General features: G+C 44.1%; 1 protein-coding gene and 1 long non-coding RNA gene across 2 annotated transcripts in view; one reads left to right on the top strand and one right to left on the bottom strand.

The window, feature by feature from the left end:
* Window positions 1–21,545, top strand: part of LOC146425660 (guanine nucleotide-binding protein G(q) subunit alpha) — a 213,589-nt gene that overhangs the window by 21,098 nt on the left and 170,946 nt on the right. The window lies entirely within an intron of this gene.
* On the bottom strand, window positions 15,579–16,180 carry LOC146425663 (uncharacterized). The gene is made up of 2 exons (XR_014846485.1): window positions 16,094–16,180; window positions 15,579–15,904 (listed from the first exon to the last, which is right to left on the bottom strand). It is a non-coding gene; the product is annotated as an uncharacterized LOC146425663 (long non-coding RNA).

The following is a 21,545-nucleotide window of genomic DNA, read 5'->3' as shown; positions in this document are numbered from 1 at the left end:
TTGCAATAGTTCAGAAAATTAAAGTAACAAAAATCAAGAAAACAAAATATAAAAAATATAGCTATTAAAAAGTCAGGGGGAAAAGAAAATTTACAGCAGTTTGCAAAAATGCAGATGACAAAAATGCCTTTATTCCACTTGTAGCATTGTGTGGCTGTGTTGAAAAGAACCTAGTTAATCAGCAAATCTACTCTTTCAGTACACTGTTAGCCTATGTTAAGGAAACTTCCCTGTCTGACCATTCAGGAGCCACTCTGGCAGTCACACTCCCAACACCAGAGACATTAACTGCTGGGACCGAGTGGGCGGCTCCAGTGAGCTGACGGGTGCCTGCTTGTCTCCCTACACATTCCATTCACAGTCAGACCAGGTTTCCCTTAGCAGAGTCTCGGATGTCTCATTCCATAAAGCCATTTATTCACAGCGCAGTAACACAGAAACAGCCCGAGCTGGTGCCTCTGAGGAGGGACCCCCAACAAAGGAACCCCATGGCTTTTATCCCCTCACAGTCTACCCATGCGGAGGTCTCTTCCTCCCGATTCTTTGACTCCTGCTATGGTTTTCAGTGTCCATTTGTTGCGGTTTAGAGGATGTTACAGCAGACATTACTGAGAGCTTCTCTACCCAGCCTGGTTCAGCACCTCAGAGCTCCAAACCCTATGTCCCAGGGCTGGAGACTGCACTCTCACCGGCCAGGGAGCCATAAGGCTAGCTCTGGTTTGTCTGCTTCCATAACTGGCGGTGATAAAGGAAGAGAGGAGGGTCTATGCAGAGTGTCCATGGAAGATGTTTATTTGCATGGTGCAGCAGAGGCCAACGACCTCCCAGAGGCAGAGATGCCTCGTGGGCAAAGGCCTCACATGCACAGATACATGTGGTGCATATACGTGCTGCATAGACACACGTGGAGCATAGACAAGAAGATGGCAGAGGGTGAGAGGGGCGGGGACAGCACACTGGCCCAGTGACCTCTGGGTACAGGGGAGGTACATGGGCGGGGTTGGGGTACAGGAACCAATAGGGAAAACTGGAGGGCGCGGCTAGGACCACGTGGGGTGGGGAAGGCAGGACAACAGGTGAGAAGTACAGTCATTAAGAAAGGGGTGTGGGGAACTTGCAGCTATTATCACAACATCCATTCACCTGGCGCTCGGTGCCACCTGTTTTAGAAACCTTTGTTATGCAAAGGGTTGGCAGTTCACGGCCTCTTGTCTCGGGCTCCCACCCAGAGCTCAATCTGCATCTCGAACTGCAGCTTGCAAACCAAGCTACCTGCACCACATGTATTCCTCAATAGTCTTTCCTTTGTTTTAATTGAGCATTCCTGCTAACATACTAACTGAAAAAAAGAAACAGACTTTCAAGGCATTTATCCACTGCCCTTATATACAACATTGTTACAAGTAACAAACATAACGATTTAGGCTAATAAGACTGTCATAAAGAAAAGGGAAAATAGACCTTTCAAAGCATTTAACCATTTGCCTTATTATTGCAAATGATGAACATAGCAGGATTAAGGCTAACAAGGTTATCATGGGTAGAAATGATTATCAAGATACAACCACGAAAGAGTCTCAAAAGTCCGTTATTGACCAACTGGTTGATCATTCACTACTTGTTTGATATGCAAATAGTGTAACCAATTATCCTTACCCAAAACTTTAACAGCAAAATAGAGAACACAATAAGACAGTATATGGTCACTTCCATTTAGGTTCTAATTTGGATTTTCATGAAAATATCTTGACCACCACTTCATTCCCAGGTTGTGTACCACATACTTGTATTTCAGATGGGCTGGGCTGATACTATTTTGGATACTTTCTTCACCCTTTGAACCCTTTCTGCATATTCATAACATACTGAGTCAGGCATTCATCTCCTTCCAACAGGCTGGTCTTAGCAGGGATAAAAGTCCCTGATGTAGCTAAGGGCCTCTCAAAGAGAATTTCTGCTGGTGTTAGTCCTACAGGTTGTCTCAGAGTATTCCAGACATCTCAGAGAGCCAAATTTAAGGCTTCTGGCCATTTCAGATTATTGCATGTGTATATTTTTGCTATATTTTTTTAAATGGCCATGTTTATCTTTTCTACTTATCCTGAAGATTGTGGGCAATACAGTGTATGTAATTTTCTCTCTGTCCCCAATGTCTTATGCAGCTGTTCAATTATATTTGCTGTAAAATGAGCACCTCTATCTGATTCGTATAGAGGTTAACTCGTTTCCCTTTTCTCAGATGTCCTGCATGCATCAAACCTACTAGTTCTGCTCCTTGTGCGCTCATCCTTGCTGGGAGTTGTGCTTCTATTACCTGCCCCCTGCTCACCACAGCACACCCAGACCATTGCTGGCCTTGCAGGTAGTAGGAGGAGCCATCTGCAAATAGAACTAGATCTGGGTTATGTGAGGGAACATCAGTTAATTTAGTCTGTGGTTTACTTGGGATACATATAATTTGCTCACTGGTGATGTTCTCCATCATCAGGTAGAGGCATTAGGCTTGTTGGATTCAAGGTGTTTCATCTTTTTAAGATTACATTATCCATTATTAGGAAGATCAGTTCATATCTATGTGCCTGTTGTGGCATCAAAGCTTGTGTCACACAGTCTCACCAGTATTTCTACCTCGTGGTGTCATGTTCCACCTATTCTTTCCAGATCTATTTTCTTGATTCAAAGAAAATCACTTGACAGCCTAAACTGTTAAGAAAGCATTCCTTTATTTGATATCGAGAACGTGCTGGGGGTGTCCCTTCCATAAGCACATTGGCTCAAGCACTGTTCCCTTGGGTTTATTTACATTGTAATATTCAAAAATTCCCAAAACCGTGCCCAAAGTCTGTCCTCCTTGTTATGTATTAGGTATGTAATGTAATATTTCTTGGATTTTCAGTCCTTTGTGTTTTTGTGGAACGAGATTGTCACCTATTGTCCTTTGTTTGGAACTGCATTCCCCCTTTTTGGGTTTCGGGGTGTTTTGTTTGATTCCAGAGTCTTCCTCATCATGTCCTCTGTTTGAACTTCTAGGCTCATGCATGCATTGTTCCTCTTATGCTGAGTTGTGCAGTTCTTATCTGGTAACATAAGACTCATACAATTAGCCTCAGCAAGGCAAAACTTAAGATTCATCTGGACAGGTTTCTACTTATTTAGTGCTCTGGAGGTCTTAGGTCATTGTGATCAAGCCACAGCTGTCAAGGTTTGCTCATCTTCTCAGTCCCTTGTTATCAATATTCCAATATGAGCTAATAGCAATTAAAACAAAGCTACGAATGTTTGGTTATATGTTAAGACTAAACTATAGATTGAAAGTTACAAAGTTTTAGCAAAATCAAATAAGTAAAGCTAAATTTTAAAATGAAAGTTACAATGTTTTAGGCAAACTGCAAAAGCAAGTAAAACAAACTACTGAACTAGGCAAAAATACAGGATTCTTTGTTTAACTCCTTTCACTCTGTTGTAATTTTCCCAAAATAAAGCCTAAATATTTAACTTTCTTTTGACCCAGCTGAAGTTTGGATGGAGATGCACGGTGTCCCCTTTTCACTAAGGCAACACATAAATGTATAGTGTCTAATATAAAGGCATTCTCATCACTACTTGCTAATAACAAATTATCTACACACTACAAAACCTGATTTGCATGGTAATTTCATGCCCTTTAAATCAACCCCCAATATTCATGGAAAAAATTGTAGGGGATCTGGAAAATCCTTGGGGAAAGCATGTCCAAGTCAGTTGCTGTCTTTTTCAAGGGAAGGCAAATGAAGGTTGATTTTCTTCATCTAATAGAATTCTTCAAAATCCATTGGGCTAAGTATTGGTCTGTCTGCTTCTGGATACTCTTCTTGGCTTCTTAGGAGAATAGAGTCCTGTCTCCCTTTGTTTTAATACATAGGGGCTGTGCTGAGACCAACAGTCCCCCATCTGTATTGGTCCCCACCACACTGGCATATGCTTCTTAAAATATCTCCTGATGGGAGCTGCCTGGTCTACAAAGACACTAACTGCAAGTGTGTCATTAAAGTTTTGTGACGGCCATTGCCCTGCTGAGCAAGCAGACCAGATTATAGCTGGCCAATTCTCCTAGCACAACATTATTGCACAGTCCTTGCAAAATTCTACTGTACTGAACAATTTCTCCTAATTTTGCACAACCTCGGCCAAGGGTGTCCCCTTATCTACACCGGGTTTATTTTCCATAATTTCAAACACTACAAAGGACTTCATATCCCTTTTTACGTGCTAAAAAAGGGACTTCAACCCCCCTTCTGTGTGCACCAATGGACTCTACCACTCCCTGCGCAGTGTGAGGGACTCCATACCCCTTGCATGGTACAATGGACAAGCCTGTCACTGAAAATCAGGAATAAAACTCTCTAACACTTTAATTTCAGTATTAGAAAGCGGCATTACTTTATTTCGGCGCTGGGTGTGCAGGGGATATCTCCTCCTATCACACGTACTGCAGCCAGCTAACAGACTGGTTTATATCTATGTAACTAATACATATCCATTACATTTCCTGAAACTCATACATATATTCTAAATGTCCCCAGGAATTCTTTTACATATTTAAATCACTTCTCAGAACTCATTTACATTAGAATAGGGGTCTCTTGAGGATTGCTGGTGGTCATTTGGGGAACATCCCATCCCTCAAATTATCTTTTTTTTGTCACAGGCCTCAAAAAACCCAGCTTCTTGAATGCATCCCAGTGATGTGGTCTGCCCAAGATATACCTTCTTATCAGCATTGCTCAGGCCCACAGTCTTCAGTCTCAAGGCTAAGATATCCACTTGCACACATTAATTACTGATATGGGTGAATACAGGACTAAGCACTGTCTGTTAAAGCTAAAGGAATTCACAAGACTTAAACATTATTTGTTACAATTAGACATTTTCCCAATACTCCCCTCCTTTGATACTTGCTGAAATTTTCAGCAAGTCTCATTTAAAAGCTTTATAATATTTTGGGTTACAGACATTAGTACAACCATTCACATAAATGCCTACAAAGACTATAATCACTATCATCACAGTCACTATAATCCATTTGACCCATTGAGATAGGTGTGGAAACCAAGATGATTTCTTTTCCAACAACTCCTGAAATTCCCAAATTGTTCCCAAATTGCCTCCAAATTAGTAACTACTTTCTGAGTTTGATCAATATATACACAGCAACTACAGTTAGTTATGGTACAGACTCCCTCCCTTGTGAGGCCAACATCATATCTAAAGTCATTCAGTTCTGATTTGCTTAAAAAAAAAACCAATCACGTTACAATTCATATGGTTTCCTACAAAAGTGATCTTGACACAATTCACTCTGCCTAGTCCTTTTGGGGAATTACATCTGTTTATACATGTGCTAGGGTAAGGTGATTTCTCCACATCCCACTCCTGATCTTTTTCTTCTTTACTTATATTAAATGAGGTACTTACCCACAACGTTGCCCATTTTATATCAGTAGGGATTTGAACTCCAATTAAGTGCATTCCTTTTCCCAAATGTTCAGGCATACGAACACATACCTAAGAATGAGTCAGATTAGCTGTCTTCATTACTTCCTCTATCAATTTCAGGTGGAGATTGAAGCTCCATTGTTTTCCCAGACCTGATCTCAATGGTATTGTTAAACTTAGTCCACTTAACAAGACAGAGAATTAAAAACTTCATACTGCTTCAAATAGAAATATCAAAATAGAAATACAAACACTAATGTAACATATCTTTGTTTACACGTTATTTCCCAATAACTCGCAAAGTCCTCTCACGTACAGTTTATGTGGTGTCCTAGGTTGCAATATAGATGTAGTTAAGTATTCTATTACCACCAGCTGTGGGCCGTTAGCTGCTATCACCTGCTAATGACCCACTCCGGATGACAGGCAATGGGCCATCAGGGACCCACCGTGTGACTCATGGACTTATCTCATCCCATTGTGAGATGCTCTGCCGAGGAGGGAGGAACCAGGTGTTCCCACCTGGATATAACCTGGCCTTGGAACTGCCTGAGCTAGCCCTGTCTACTGGGTTCCCAGAGGACAAGAGCTACACTGGATCTTCAGCTGGAGACTAGACCTTCACAGGATCACTGCTTCAACTGGACTACTTCAGTCGGACTGCTACCACCACCCTAACAGGGTGTTAGGTTGTATCTGACTTTGTCAGTGCTTTTTCCTTGTATTATTTCACTTATTTTTAATTTCAATCTTGACTTGTGATCTCCCACTGGTTTGTTTTCAAACCAACACATATTTTGGCGCCCAATGTGGGGCTCGACCTGGGGAAACTCAGAAAATCCTATCACCATGATGCTCAGCCTGTCTATGTGGGTAATATATCTTACCCTTTATATTTTCCCTCAAATGGGAAACTATCTACCCGTTGCATTGCTCCTGTTGCGACCAGGGAATGGCATGAGAATTGCTGTATTGGTTTATTATGCCTATTGCATGGTAACCTGTGAGGCGATGAATACCATTCGGAATATATACTGGACTTTGTCTGCCTGGCCTAACCTGAGCTGCTTCGTCTGGGACCTCCTCAGCAATCGCACCCACCCTCTGGGGCTAGGAAGAGAGAGTGGTTTCTTCCAGCATTTCAGGCCAGGCACAGCCATCTTTGACAACATTGAGTTCTCTCTGGATGCTAGGGATGGCATAATGTTTTTGTCAGTTCTATTGTCTTTGACCAGCACTGTGTACCTCATGCTGAGAAACAGAACAATACTTGGTGTTGTACAGCGTCTTCTCGAAGAGGAGGAGAAAAGAAACAAGTCAGCAGGCACCACGTCCACGCAAACTGCCACCAAGAGGAAAGGAACCAAACGAGCAGTCAATGTCTCAACACAGACTATTGCTGAATCAGAACAGCCAAAGCCAGTAGCGGTTGCCCCCGTCCAGAAGAAGAAATCAAAGAGCAAATCAGTCCGTATAGCAACCGATGAGGATGCGGCAGGACCATCTCACCAAGCAGAAGAGACAGAGCCAGAGATCATCACTCGCTCTCTATCCCTGGGGGAGCTGCGTGACCTACGGAGAGAATTCACCCGGCAGGCGAATGAGTCCATCTTGACCTGGCTGCTCCGTATCTGGGACGCCGCAGCTAATGACACTATTCTGGATGGAAGTGAGGCCAGACAACTGGGATCCCTGTCTCAGGATGTGGTCATTGACCAGGGGATTGGGAAAACCGAGGAAACTCTCAGCCTCTTGCGGCGATTGCTGCTGTGTGTACGGGACAGATACCTGTGCAAAGAAGACCTCCAGATGCACCAAAGGAAATGGAACACAATAGAACAAGGTATCCGATGCCTGAGGGAATTGGCCGTGCTAGAGATCATTTTCTCAGACAACGAGAGATTCCCCAAGAGCCCAGATAATGTCCGGTGCACTTCACAAATGTGGCTAAGATTCGCGCGGCTCGGACCAGAGATATACTCTCGTTACCTGGCAACATTGCAGTGGAGGGAAGGCGAAGACCAGGTGGGCGTGTTAGCAAACAAACTGAGAATTTATGAGGACACTGTCACCGCCCCACTACGCACCCAGGTCTCATCGGTAGAAACAAACCTCGCCAAGCAAGTCCGGAGATTGATTGAAGAGAGCCATCAGAAACTAAGGAAAGAGCTCACAGAAAGATTTTTACCATGCCACACCAAAACCAACCCGAGTCTCTGCCATCAGGAGCAGACGTACTCCAGTCAGGGAAAGAAAACAAACTCCACGACGTGACCTCTGGTTTTTCCTTCAAGAGCATGGGGAAGACATGAGGAAGTGGGATAGGAAACCCACCTCCACCTTAGCAGCCCGGGTACGTGAATTGAAAAAAGAAACATCCACTTCAGGAGGCTCATCTAGGTACAACACTGCCCCAGTCTCTTGTGGACAGAACTCCAGACAGAATGGAAGTGATAATATGACTGATCCTCTTGAAGGGACCTCAGGAACACATTTACAGGAGAAGAACATCGTGCACCAAAAACAGGAGTAGAGGAGCCCTGCCTCTAGCCAGGTAGAGGAAAGGGATAATCGGATCTATTGGACTGTGTGGATCCGATGGCCTGGCACGTCTGACCCACAAAGATATACGGCTTTGGTTGACACCGGCGCTCAGTGCACCCTGATGCCATCCAGGTATGTGGGGACCGAATCCATTTCCATTTCTGGGGTGACAGGAGGATCCCAGCAGCTGACTGTACTGGAAGCTGAAGTGAGTTTAACTGGGAACGAGTGGCAGAAACACCCCATTGTGACTGGTCCAGACTCCCCATGCATCCTCGGCATAGATTATCTCAGGAGTGGATATTTCAAAGACCCAAAGGGACATCGCTGGGCTTTTGGGATAGCAGCCGTAGAGACGGAAGACATAAGACAACTGAATACCCTGCCCGGTCTCTCAGATAACCCGTCTGCTGTAGGACTACTGAGAATTGAAGAACAGCGGGTACCAATTGCTACAGCAACAGTGCACCGCCGGCAATACCGCACTGACAGAGACTCTGTGGCCCCCATCCATAAGATGATTCGGGAACTGGAGAGCCAAGGGGTGGTCAGCAAGGCTCACTCACCCTTTAACAGCCCCATATGGCCGGTGCGTAAGTCCAGTGAAGAATGGAGACTGACAGTGGATTACCATGGCCTGAATGAAGTCACACCACCACTGAGTGCTGCTGTACCGGACATGTTGGAACTTCAGTACGAGCTGGAATCCAAGGCAGCAAAGTGGTATGCGACCATCGACATTGCCAATGCCTTTTTCTCCATTCCTCTGGCAGCAGAGTGCAGGCCTCAGTTTGCTTTCACCTGGAGAGGTGTGCAGTACACGTGGAACCGACTGCCCCAGGGGTGGAAGCACAGTCCCACCATCTGCCATGGACTGATCCAGGCTGCACTGGAAAAGGGTGAGGCTCCAGAACATCTGCAGTATATTGATGACATCATTGTGTGGGGGGACACGGCAACGGAAGTATTTGGGAAAGGAGAGAAAATCATCAGAATTCTCCTGGAAGCCGGTTTTGCCATCAAGAAGAGTAAAGTCAAGGGACCTACCCGAGAGATCCAGTTCCTGGGAGTAAAGTGGCAAGACGGACGGCGTCAGATTCCTTCTGAGGTCATCAATAAGATCATCGCGATGTCTCCACCAACCAACAAGAAGGAGACGCAAGCTTTCCTAGGTGCCATAGGCTTTTGGAGAATGCACATCCCTGAGTACAGCCAGATCGTGAGTCCTCTCTACCTCATAACCCGCAAGAAGAACGATTTCCACTGGGGCCCTGAACAGCAGCAAGCCTTCACCCAGATCAAACAGGAGATCGCTCATGCGGTAGCCCTGGGACCAGTCAGGACAGGACCAGAGGTAAAGAATGTGCTTTACTCTGCAGCCGGGAGCCATGGTCTGTCCTGGAGCCTTTGGCAGAAGGTGCCTGGCGAGACCCGAGGTCAACCACTGGGATTCTGGAGTCGAAGTTACAGAGGGTCTGAAGTCAACTACACTCCCACCGAGAAAGAAATCTTGGCAGCTTACGAAGGAGTCCAAGCCGCCTCAGAGGTGATTGGCACAGAAACACAACTTCTCCTTGCACCCCGACTGCCAGTGCTGGGGTGGATGTTCAAGGGAAGGGTTCCCTCTACCCACCATGCCACTGATGCCACGTGGAGCAAATGGATTGCCCTCATCACGCAGTGCGCCCGTATTGGAAACCCAAATCGCCCTGGGATTCTGGAAATTATAACAAACTGGCCTGAAGGTGAGACTTTTAAATTATCTTCAGAAGAAGCAGAGGAGAAAGTAGCACGTGCCGAGGAAGCACCCCCGTATAACGAGCTGCCGGAGAGTGAAAGACGCTATGCCCTCTTCACCGATGGGTCCTGCCGAATTGTAGGCGCAGATCGGAAATGGAAAGCTGCAGTATGGAGCCCCACACGACAAGCTGTACAGGCCACCGAGGGACAAGGTGGATCGAGTCAGGTCGCAGAGCTTAAAGCCATCCAACTGGCTTTGGATATTGCCGAACGAGAGGAATGGCCAAGGCTTTATCTCTACACTGACTCCTGGATGGTAGCCAACGCGCTATGGGGATGGTTAGATCGCTGGAGAAAGGCTAACTGGCAGCACAGAGGAAAACCCATCTGGGCCGCTGAGATTTGGCAGGACATCGCCGCCCGGGCAGAAAAGCTGACCGTGAAAGTTCGACACGTGGATGCACATGTACCCAAGAGTCGGGCTAATGAAGAGCATCGTAACAACGAGCAGGTGGACCGAGCTGCCAAGGTGGAAGTGTCACAGGTGGATCTGGACTGGCAGCACAAAGGAGAATTATTTCTAGCTCGTGGGGCCCATGATGCCTCTGGTCATCAAGGGAGAGATGCGACATACAGGTGGGCTCGTGACCGAGGGGTGGACTTGACCATGGACAACATCTCACAGGTCATCCACAGCTGTGAGACTTGCGCTGCAATCAAACAGGCCAAGCGGGTAAAGCCTCTGTGGTATGGTGGACGATGGTCAAAGTACAGGTATGGGGAAGTATGGCAAGTTGACTACATCACACTTCCCCAAACCCGCCAAGGAAAGCGCTACGTGCTGACCACGGTGGAAGCAACCACGGGATGGTTAGAGACCTACCCTGTGCCTCATGCTACTGCCCGGAACACCATCTTGGGTCTGGAAAAGCAAGTCCTGTGGAGACATGGTACCCCTGAGAGAATCGAGTCTGACAATGGAACCCATTTCAAGAATGGCCTCATAAGCACCTGGGCTAGAGAACATGGAATTGAATGGATATACCATATCCCCTATCACGCACCAGCTGCCGGGAAAGTTGAACGGTGCAACGGACTACTTAAGACAACTTTGAAGGCACTTGGTGGGGGAACCTTCAAAAATTGGGAACTGAACTTAGCAAAGGCCACCTGGATGGTTAACACAAGGGGTTCTATCAATCGAGCCGGTCCTGCCGAGTCCGAACCTTGGCACACAGTGGATGGAGATAAAGTCCCTGTGGTACACGTAAGAGGTTTTTTAGGAAAGACTGTTTGGATTAGTCCCACCTCAGGCAAAGGCAAACCCATCCGTGGAGTGGTTTTTGCCCAAGGACCTGGTTATACTTGGTGGGTGATGAAGGCAGATGGGGAAACCCGTTGTGTACCACAAGGAGACCTTATCTTAAGTGAGAACTCTGTAGATGGTAATAGAATAAGGGGTGGATAATGTCCTAGGTTGCAATATAGATGTAGTTTAGTATTCTATTACCACCAGCTGTGGGCCGTTAGCTGCTATCACCTGCTAATGACCCACTCCGGATGACAGGCAATGGGCCATCAGGGACCCACCGTGTGACTCATGGACTTATCTCATCCCATTGTGGGATGCTCTGCCCAGGAGGGAGGAACCAGGTGTTCCCACCTGGATATAACCTGCCCTTGGAACTGCCTGAGCTAGCCCTGTCTACTGGGTTCCCAGAGGACCAGAGCTACTACTGGATCTTCAGCTGGAGACTAGACCTTCACAGGATCACCGCTTCAACTGGACTACTTCAGTCGGACTGCTACCACCACCCTAACAGGGTGTTAGGTTGTATCTGACTTTGTCAGTGCTTTTTCCTTGTATTATTTCACTTATTTTTAATTTCAATCTTGACTTGTGATCTCCCACTGGTTTGTTTTCAAACCAACACATGTGGGATCTTATTAAACTTTAATCATAGAGGTCCAGTTGATTCCACTTTCCATTCAGAGTTCAATGGGGCTTTACGTCTGCTGTAATGAATCCATGGACCGATTCCATCAAGCTTGGCTGCTGTATGGGTGGTTAACAGAACTTAAAATGGTCCTTTCCACCTTTCCTTTAAAGGTTCATCATTCCAGGTTCGAAGGTACACCCAATTTCCTGGACACTGAGGGTGTGCTTGAACATCTAAGGTCACTGGTGATGCTAAAACAATAAACCTAAGCAGGGATTAAAGTGTTTTTCCCAAAGATATCACATATTCCTGCAAATTGTGATTCCCTATTATGTGACTTTCCCTGCATATAATTACAGGCTGATATGGCCTCCCATAGAGGATTTCATATGGGCTTACCTTCTCCTTAGAGCTTGGATGAATTCTAATTCTCAACAATGCCGGGGAAGAGCCTGTGGCCACTTGAGTGATGCTTCCTGACAAATTTTACTCATTTGCCTTATTATGCTCTGATTCATTCTCTTAACCTTCCTACTAGATTGTGGTCTCCATGGTGTATGGAGATCCCATTTTATTCCCAGATTTCTACTGAGATTCTGAACTATTTCTGCCACAAAATGAGGTCTTCTGTCCGAAGACATACCCAGTGGTATCCCAAATCTGTGTATAATTTCTTTTAACAAACATTTGGTTACTTCTCTTGCCTTGTTGGTGCAACAGGGAAAAGCTTCAAGCCACCCAGAAAAGGTATCTATTAGGACCAAGAGGTACCTATATCTCTCCTGCCGAGGTGACTCTGAGAAATCAATTCGCCAGTAATCTCTCAGACTATTTACTTTCTTAATAGCTCCTAATGGTGGCCTTTTAAGCATTTGCGGGTTGTTTTGTAGACAAGTCCAGCATTTCCCTACTATACTCAGTAATTCCTACCATCCTGACACTAAGCACCTGTGTTTTTAAGTTCTCCATCATTGCTTCTCCTCCCCAATGAGTTTCATTATGCTCTTTCTCTGCTATGTTTCATTATTACTTGTGGCACTATTACTTGTTGGGTTGGGGTTACCCACCAACTCTTGGCATTTAACTGAGCCTTTAAGGTTTTTGCAAGCTGTTGATCTTGATCATTGTACTTAGGAGTAATTTGGGGAAGCATCCCTTCCTTTGATGGAATTAAAAGTAGAATACTTTGCTCTGCAACCTTTTAGCAGTTTTGTCTGCCAAACTATTTCCAGTATTAACTGGGGATTTTCCAAACTGTTGGGCTTTACAATGCATTATAGCCACCTTCACTGGAAATTGTACAATTCATAAGAGGTAGCTTATTTCTTCTCCGTATTTGACAGGAGACCCTTGAGCAGACAACAAACCCCTTTTTTTCCACATAGCTCCATGTGTATGGATTATTCCAAAGGCATACTTAGAATCAGTCCATATATTAACTTTCTTACCTTCTGATAGTTCTAGGGCTCTTTGTAAAGCTCTGCCTTCTGCGCAGATGTATTGACAGGTAGTGGATTGGCTTCAATTACTTTACTGTGAGTTATACCGCATATTCTGCTTTCCACTTGCCTTCTTGGACAAAACTACTGCCGCCTGTAAACAGTTCCCAGTCTGGGTTTTCAATGGGAATATCCTTTAAGTCGTCCCTGCTAGAATAAATTTGTTCAATAGTTAATTCTCTGATCCAGGATCAAGAAACATAGCAGGATTTAGAGCAGTGATGGTCTTCAATTCCTGTCCCAGCAACACAACCTGATATTTAAGCATCATGCTTGGGGACAACCAGTAGCCCCCCTTTTATTCTAAAACTGAAATGACCATGTGTGGAACATAAACATTCATCTTTTGGCCCAATGTCAAATTCCAGGTCTCTTGTATAAGAACTGAGACTGCTACTGCTCAAAGGCAGGCAGGCCATCCTTTACTTACATTGTCTAACCGCTTGGAAAAATATCCTACAGCCCTCTTCCAGATTCCCAACCTCTGAGCTAATACACCTAATGCAAGGTGTAAATGCTCAAAAGGTTAGTAGTCCTAATGCTGGGGCTGACATCAAGGTTCTTTCCAAATCTCTAAGAGCAGTTTGGCACTCAGTAGTCCATTGTAATATTTCCTTGGAATCCTTTAAAGTCTCATACAAAGGCCTCACTAACAGTCTGTAGTTAGGAATCCATAATCGACACCACCCAGCCATCCTGAGAAATGTTCTCAGCTCATGCACTGACCTTGGCTCTGAGGTTTGAGAAATTGCCTCTTTTCTTTCAGTTCCAAGGCTTCACTGTCCTCATGAGATGGTGAATCCTGAATAAGTCACATGTTTTTGAGCAATTTAAGCCTTCTTGGATACCCTGTAACCAGCCTGTCCCAGAAAGTTGAGTAAAGTTATGGTAATTTCAATGCAGGTCAACAAAGTAGCTGGGCCTTTGTCTTGCATGGGAGACAGGAGCCTTATGAGTTTCTGCTGTTTGCCAGGCTTCTGGCAACAAGCAGTAATTTCTATCAGGGTAGCTAGCACCCCAAGACTCGGTCTCGTTTGCGAGGTTCTTTGATATTTGGCCGATTAGTCTAATATGATGTAAAATACCATTTATTAGACACAGAAAATAACATACAAACATAGAACAGATTGACATACATACACACACAATAAAAACATAATTGCAAAACTATAATACCTAAAATGCAATTATGGGGTAAATGCTTGGTTGAACTATAAAAATAGCTGAAATGCAATTAAGAAAGGTACCTATAAGCTAGCCAGAATAATACAATTTAGGAAACCAATGATCTTACCAAAATCCAATTTTGGTGCTGGGATACATTAGAATCCGCTCTCAATCTTGCAAGAAGTTACCACAGAGTTGCGTCCAGACTCTGGGGAGAGGCTTTCCCTTACGCTCCAGTATCCATGTAGAAAAGCTTCTACCTTTTGTGAAAACCGGTGAGTTTTTATAGGATAAAAGTGTGCCTTATGTGGTCACAAAAAATTATTGCTGTTTATTTTCCCACACTCTCTTCATTCCAAAGTATGAATTACGGGGAGCAGTTTTAGACTTTTGGGCACCAACAGATAACCCCGGCCAGGCTGATAACCTAACTGAGCCATCCATCTCTTGCGACCGAGCAGAGAGAGAGAGAGAAGGGGGAGAACGTCCTGCCACAGACTTATGGCCAGTTGATGGAGTTTCCCATTTGAAAGCAAACAAAGGCTTACTTTCAGCTTCTAGAAGTATGCAGAAGAAAGCATCTTTAAGATCTAAAACTGTGAACCATTCATCACCTTCCTTAATAGTAGTCTAATGTGTATGGATTCGCTACTATTGGATGTAGATCTACCACTATTTTATTAATAGCTCTGAGATCTTGTACTAACCTGTATTCACCTGAGTGGAGTTTTTTGACCAATAAAATAGGTGTATTATATTCAGATTCACATTCTTTTAATAGTCCGTGTAACTTGAAGTTATCAATCAACTTCTGTAACCCTTTTCTAGCTTTTAATTTCAAAGGATATTGTTTCAGCCTTACTGGTTTGGCATCAGGTTTCAATTGGATTCTTACTGGTTCAGCTGCTTTTGATTTCCCTGGAACTCCTGTGTCCCATACCAATGGAGTCACAGCATTTTCGACCTCCTCTGGAATTTCTTCTTCTTCCTTCTCATGTTGTTGTAACATGAAAACCTGGGCTTCCAGAGCTTTACTCTCAGGAATCTGCACTTCTATTTACACATCTTTAAATGTAATCTGAGCATCTGTCTTAGTTTGAAAGACAGGTGTCTGTTAAGGAAGGTGAGAACCTCCCTTAGAATAGTGAATATGAGCCCCCTTCCCTCTGAATTATTATAACTTTGAAATCAAGGGCTTTCAGGCAAAGATATGGGAAAAGGAATAACAGTTTTTTACTAGTATCTATAACGAGGAAAACAAGCAACAACAGTAGCAACAAAACCCAGAAAACCCGGTGGCAGCTTTCTCTGGGCCGCCAGGCACTTTCCCCTTTGGTGCAGTTACGGTCACAGCCAGCAGGGGCACTGTTGAGCTCCCAGTCGGGCAGGGCAGGTGCGATGACTCCCGCGCAGCTGCAGAGGGAGATGTGGCGCGAGGTCGACTCCCTGCCTCACGTGGATAATGGCGGATGGGCTGGACAGCAGGACGGGATGCAGGGAGTTCAAAAGCAGCAAACTGGAATGGCAGGGCTGGCCGGGCTAGCAAGCGAGAGGTGGCAGAAACTCCGCAGTTGTGGCAGAAGTCACAGTGCGTTCCAGCAGGCAGGGGCGCGGGACAGCGATAACCAGGCCCCTCCTCAGCAGCTGCTAACGCAGCCGGGGAGACGCGCGCTTCAGGAGGGGGAAGAGGGTCAGAATCCCGTGCTTTTTTCCCAAACGAAAGCTCACCCAGCAAGGAAGAGAAGGCAGTGCAGAGCCGGGCCTCCGTGGTTGCAGCGAAGGGAAGACAGCAACTCCACTGTTTCCACTCCTGTGGCTAGCACAGGTTTTTCCCATGAGAAATTTTCTTGTGTTTTATAAATAAAGATAAAGTTTGGATGTTGTTGGAACAGTGTCCCAGAACTTGGACAGTGCAGGCCTGGCCAATCAGGCCTGGGGGAAGGCTTCTGACTGACCAATCTGGGTGACTTTTGAGAACTCTATATATGTGATGAAATCCAAACAATAAAGGTCATTCCTTCTTGCCACTGAGAACTGGTGCTTTCATTACTCTGCTAGCTGCTCAACAGCGACACACTCCTGTGCCCTGGAAGCAAGAGAGCTAGGGGCTGCCCCCAACTTTTTTTCTTAGCCCAGTTCCTCGTGATATTTCTCCTCCCCCCAGAGAAACCCTGGGATAGGAGGAGTGCAGCCAGGTGCCCCCTTCCCCTGAGCCTGGTAAATTCTTTTGTCTCTCTTAAGTACCGACAGTTAAGGTGTCTTAGCAACAGATGGGACAAAAATTCCCAAAGAGAAAGAAAACAAAAGGAACAAATCCTACCCTCCAACATTACCTAATTTGCTTAAAATATCTCTCCCTAACAGGGGTATAGGACATTCTGGCATATATAAAAACTGGCGGGTTAACTATCTTTTTCCCAGTTTAAACTTTAGAGGTTGGAAAAATGGTCTGCTTTCAGCCTTCCCTGTGACACCAACATCATCTACAGTCTCCTGACTAAATTTTCTTTTACATGTATTTAAAACCAAATACACCACTCCAGTATCTACTAAGTAATCCATTTTCTTACTCCCCACTGTTTATATAACCAGCGTTCAGCTGGAGATGACACCTTTGGTCCTGTGAAAAACACGCTTCACTCTCCTGTTAAAATTTAAAAGGTTTAATAAAAGACAATAGGGGACACCAAACAATAAAGCAAAGAAACAGCGCTGGGTGCTTGGCCCTGAGCCAAGAAGCACACCTGCCATTGAGGGAGTCGCCTTAAATACTCTTTGTATTGCGTCAGCTTCATGCCTATTCATAAGCATTCATGCATATTCAAACTTTTCTCAAAACTATTTTGCATGTTCCAAGAACTATTTTGCATGGCTCCTCCTTGGTTCCGCCTTTTTAGAGCATGCGCTTTTTCGGCTGTGGTTTCTTCCAGTCTCGGTTATCGCCTCCCAGTTTGGGCTCGGGTCTTTAGTCCTTGCATCTGGTTATAAGCTGATAGTCAGGTATCAGTGGCAGGTCTTCTTTATGGGTGTTATTCAGTCACGTAGGTAGTGTGGTTAGTAAAGAAAAGTCTTTTAAACTACTTTTGTTAGTTTTTTACTACAATATCAAAATCTAGTTTATAACAGAAATTAAAGCATTGGTTATATGCCTCTATCTTTATGACAAGACTACTTCTGTAAAAAAAAGGACTAAAACCATACACACAATGAATATCTACGAAAAGCCAACACTATATTAATATATTTTTCACAGTCCTCATCACACATCTTACTTCCTGATCAGGAGCCCTGGGTAGAATCCAGGGTCCAGCAGCTCCTACTTGTCCCTTTTCCCACATACATTTCCACTTCCTGTGTCCCTTCTTTTTAACTACCAGCATATCATTCCAGTCAGGGTCCTGGGTTCGGACAATGATTTCAAATACCTTCACAACTTTGGGTCTTCCCTGCTCACTCTTTCCAGGACCTGAGGTCCATCACTGATAATGGTAGCTTTAACTAGCACTGGCTCGTAAGTTACGACTGCTTGCCTCAGGGAGACTTACAAAATAGCTCCAGAGTTCCAGCCTGTCTAGTGCAGCAGCACAGAAACAGTACCACTGCCCTGGTTACCTGCCAGCCCATGGGCATTGTTTTCAAAACGTTCCCAGGCACAATACAGTGAGGTGATCAGCAGTACAGCAAGCAGCGAAAGCAAAAAGTGGCCACTAACAAGCCCTAGACACTAATATACAGTCAGGGAAGTGAGACCCATGGCAAGTGTGGGAGCCTGCTCGTTATCAGCTAAACAGCACTAACAGATCCTAATCTTGCCAAAAGGCGTGGTTTAACCCCAACCAGCAGCAGCAGCTGGTTCGCTTTTCCATCAGCAGGATCATGGAAAGAATTGGAAGGGTACAAGAAATTAATTCACTGCTTCCCATGGGTAGGCAAGTGTTCAGCCATCTCCAGGTGAGCGGGGCCCCATCACACGTAAGTTACTTGGGAAGACAAACGCCATCACTCCAAATGTCCCCCATGTCCTCCTTCTGCATCCATTCTATCCCCTCTCTCAGGGGCTACCAGTAAATCACAACCTCCTCTTCCTCTGTGCAACCATAATGTTTACACTTCCCAATACTACAAGCCGAGCAGCATCACTTAGGTTTTGGGGTTTTTTTCCTTGATCTTTCTCTAAAGCCAAAATCATAGGATCACTTGGTAACATTACACCTTTTTTTTTTTTCCATTCCGGATGATTATGGAGTATGAAAAACAAATCTACATATGACAGCTCATTCCATCAATTGTAACACTGTATTGTAACTTAAAGTTCCAGTCTTTGGCTGTTTTTCACCATCATCCAAAGAGTACAAAAGCCACCAATTATTACAATATTCAATTAACTGTTTCCTGGGGAGATAGCCTCCCATCGTACCTCCCATCTCTCTACAATGTTTGAAAATACGGGGGGGGGGGGGTAATTCTCCAAAACCCCCCTTTTGATGATAGACCAGAACCCATCACAGAATATAATAAAAGACAATTAAATTTCCCTTTGAGAGGGATATGCAACACCCACTCCCACCTTTTTAACCCGAGGGGTGTGCAACATGCACACCACAGAGCTTGAAATACAGGGCAGCTGTGTAAGCTCACCTACAAAATAGCTGGCACTGGTTTCAGTATGTAGGCAGTGGGACTCTAACCCTCAAAGTACCTTCCTTTTTACCTTTTTTCCATTTCTTATTTTTAACCTTCCATAGGGCTAGCACTCTGGGTATCCCCATAGTAATGTGCAAGCAAGCCCAAAATCTGGTTTCCAAATTCCCTTTACCTTAATCCAGTGAGACTTTCCAGCAGTCTTGTTATACCCCCTCCAGTAATGCCTTAATAAATCCTAGGGGAACTTGCCTGGAACTCAGCATAATCCAGGGACTGAGAGGATCTCCCTGAATAAAATCTTTGGTGCTTACTGGAGTCCTCAGCATCCTGGAATCCATGAAACATCAACAGAGTTGTCCCATCTGGATCACCAGAAACTCACTGAAAATCAGGAATAAAACTCTTTAACGCTCTAATTTCAGTATTAGAAAGTGGCATTTCTTTATTTTGGCGCCAGGCATGCGGGGGATATCTCCTCCTATCACACGTACCACAGCTAGCTAACAGACTAGTTTATATCTATGTAGCTAATACATATTTGTCCTAGGTTGCAATATAGATGTAGTTAAGTATTCTATTACCACCAGCTGTGGGCCATTAGCTGTTATCACCTGCTAATGGCCCACCCCGGATGACAGACAATGGGCTATCAGGGACCCACCGTGTGACTCATGGACTTATCTCATCCCATTGTGGGATGCTCTGCCCAGGAGGGAGGAGCCAGGTGTTCCCACCTGGATATAACCTAGCCTTGGAACTGCCTGAGTTAGCCCTGTCTACTGGGTTCCCAGAGGACCAGAGCTACTACTGGATCTTCAGCTGGAGACTAGACCTTCACAGGATCACTGCTTCAACTGGACTACTTCAGTTGGACTGCTACTACCACCCTAACAGGGTGTTAGGTTGTATCTGACTTTGTCAGTGCTTTTTCCTTGTATTATTTCACTTATTTTTAATTTCAATCTTGACTTGTGATCTCCCACTGGTTTGTTTTCAAACCAACACAATATTCATTACATTTCCTGAAACTCATACATATATGCTAAATGTGGCCACAAATTCTTTTACATATTTAAATAATTTCTTGAAACTCATTTACATTAGAGTAGAGGTCTCTTGAGGATTGCTGGTGATCATTTGGGGAACATCCCACTCCTCAAATTATCCTTTTTTGGTCACAGGCCTTTAAAAATATTTCTTCTCTTTGAATGCATCCCAGTGATGTGGTCTGTCCAAGATATACCTTCTTATCAGTGTTGTTTAGTCCCACAGACTTTAGTCTCAAGGCTAATGTCACCAAAATCATCAGGAAGAAATTTAAAGGCTGATTTGTTAATTAATATACACACATTCCTTAAGCAATCTTTGGTCAAATTAAGCAAGAATTAATAAATAGAATAAGTTAACAATATACTAGCTGGCATTTGTTGCTCCTGGTTTTGTAGCAATGGCATTGAAAAGGGTTCAGTTAATTTTTAATTTTTTTTTAAATCCTGGTTGGTAAGTATGAAATATTCTTCTCAGGCTTTTAAAAAGCTTTTACTATATAAAGGACAAACTTCTACTTTAGAAAACAGTATCCTAAATAGAATTAAAAAATGTGCTTTATGTGTATGTGTCAGAATTTTATCACCTTTTTATGAAATAAATATGCTACAATCAGAGTTAAATCAACTGGAACAAAATTTAACAGTAGAGCAATAAGGATATTACAAATTAATTATTGCTTTTACTGTTTTCTTTTTTGATGGTAACAGCTCAGTAGTATTTGTAATAAAAGAGAATAGTTATTTAGCACTTTTTACATGTTCAGTGCATTGTACATCCACTAGCTAATCAGCCTGTCACATTGGTGAGCAGGCAAGTAGGTAATCATTATCCCAGTGATTGTAGGTGGGGGAATGGAGACAAAGGCTATGTCTACATTAGCAAGTAATGTATACAGGAGATAGTGGGTCTGTAGGGAAAAAAGTACATATTGAGATCCTGATGTCCATGTTCCTGGGGTTTTATTTTGTTTGTTTTTCTTCAGACCATGTCTAGTCTGATCTCAGGGACTAAAGGTCTGTTTGTGGCTAGAATGTATTTAAGTGTGGTCTTGGCATATATCTGTCAGGATTTACTTAGTTTCCATTTGCCTCCTTAATTTAATTCTAAAGGAATCCAGTTCCTCGCTTGGGGACTATTAGATGCTAATGAATAGGATATGAATTGTAAGCAGGGGCAATCAGGAAGTTCACTTCAAAAGTGTGCTCCTGAACCTAACTTAGGTTCAGAAGGATACTCTGGATAGTGATTTCCAGTAGGAGTTTTTCCATGCCTACAGACTTAGAAAGCCAAGCATTCATTTACAGTTTGACTCGATTAACCTAAAGGTCTTTTCCAACCTAAACAATTCTATGATTCTATGATTTTCAGAGCTGCTAAGCACAGCTTAGGTAGCAAAATGCTTATGTTTGCTAGACATCTCTAAATAGTATTTTATGTACAAAGAAGAATAACTTGGCCCTAGTGATTGATTACTACTTTGCACAAA

The sequence above is a fragment of the Lichenostomus cassidix genome, chromosome W (assembly GCF_008360975.1).
Source record: "Lichenostomus cassidix isolate B80296 chromosome W, HeHo_3.0, whole genome shotgun sequence".
NCBI lineage: Eukaryota > Metazoa > Chordata > Aves > Passeriformes > Meliphagidae > Lichenostomus > Lichenostomus cassidix.
Note: the sequence above shows the minus strand (reverse complement) of the source record. Positions and strands in the feature narration are given on the sequence as shown.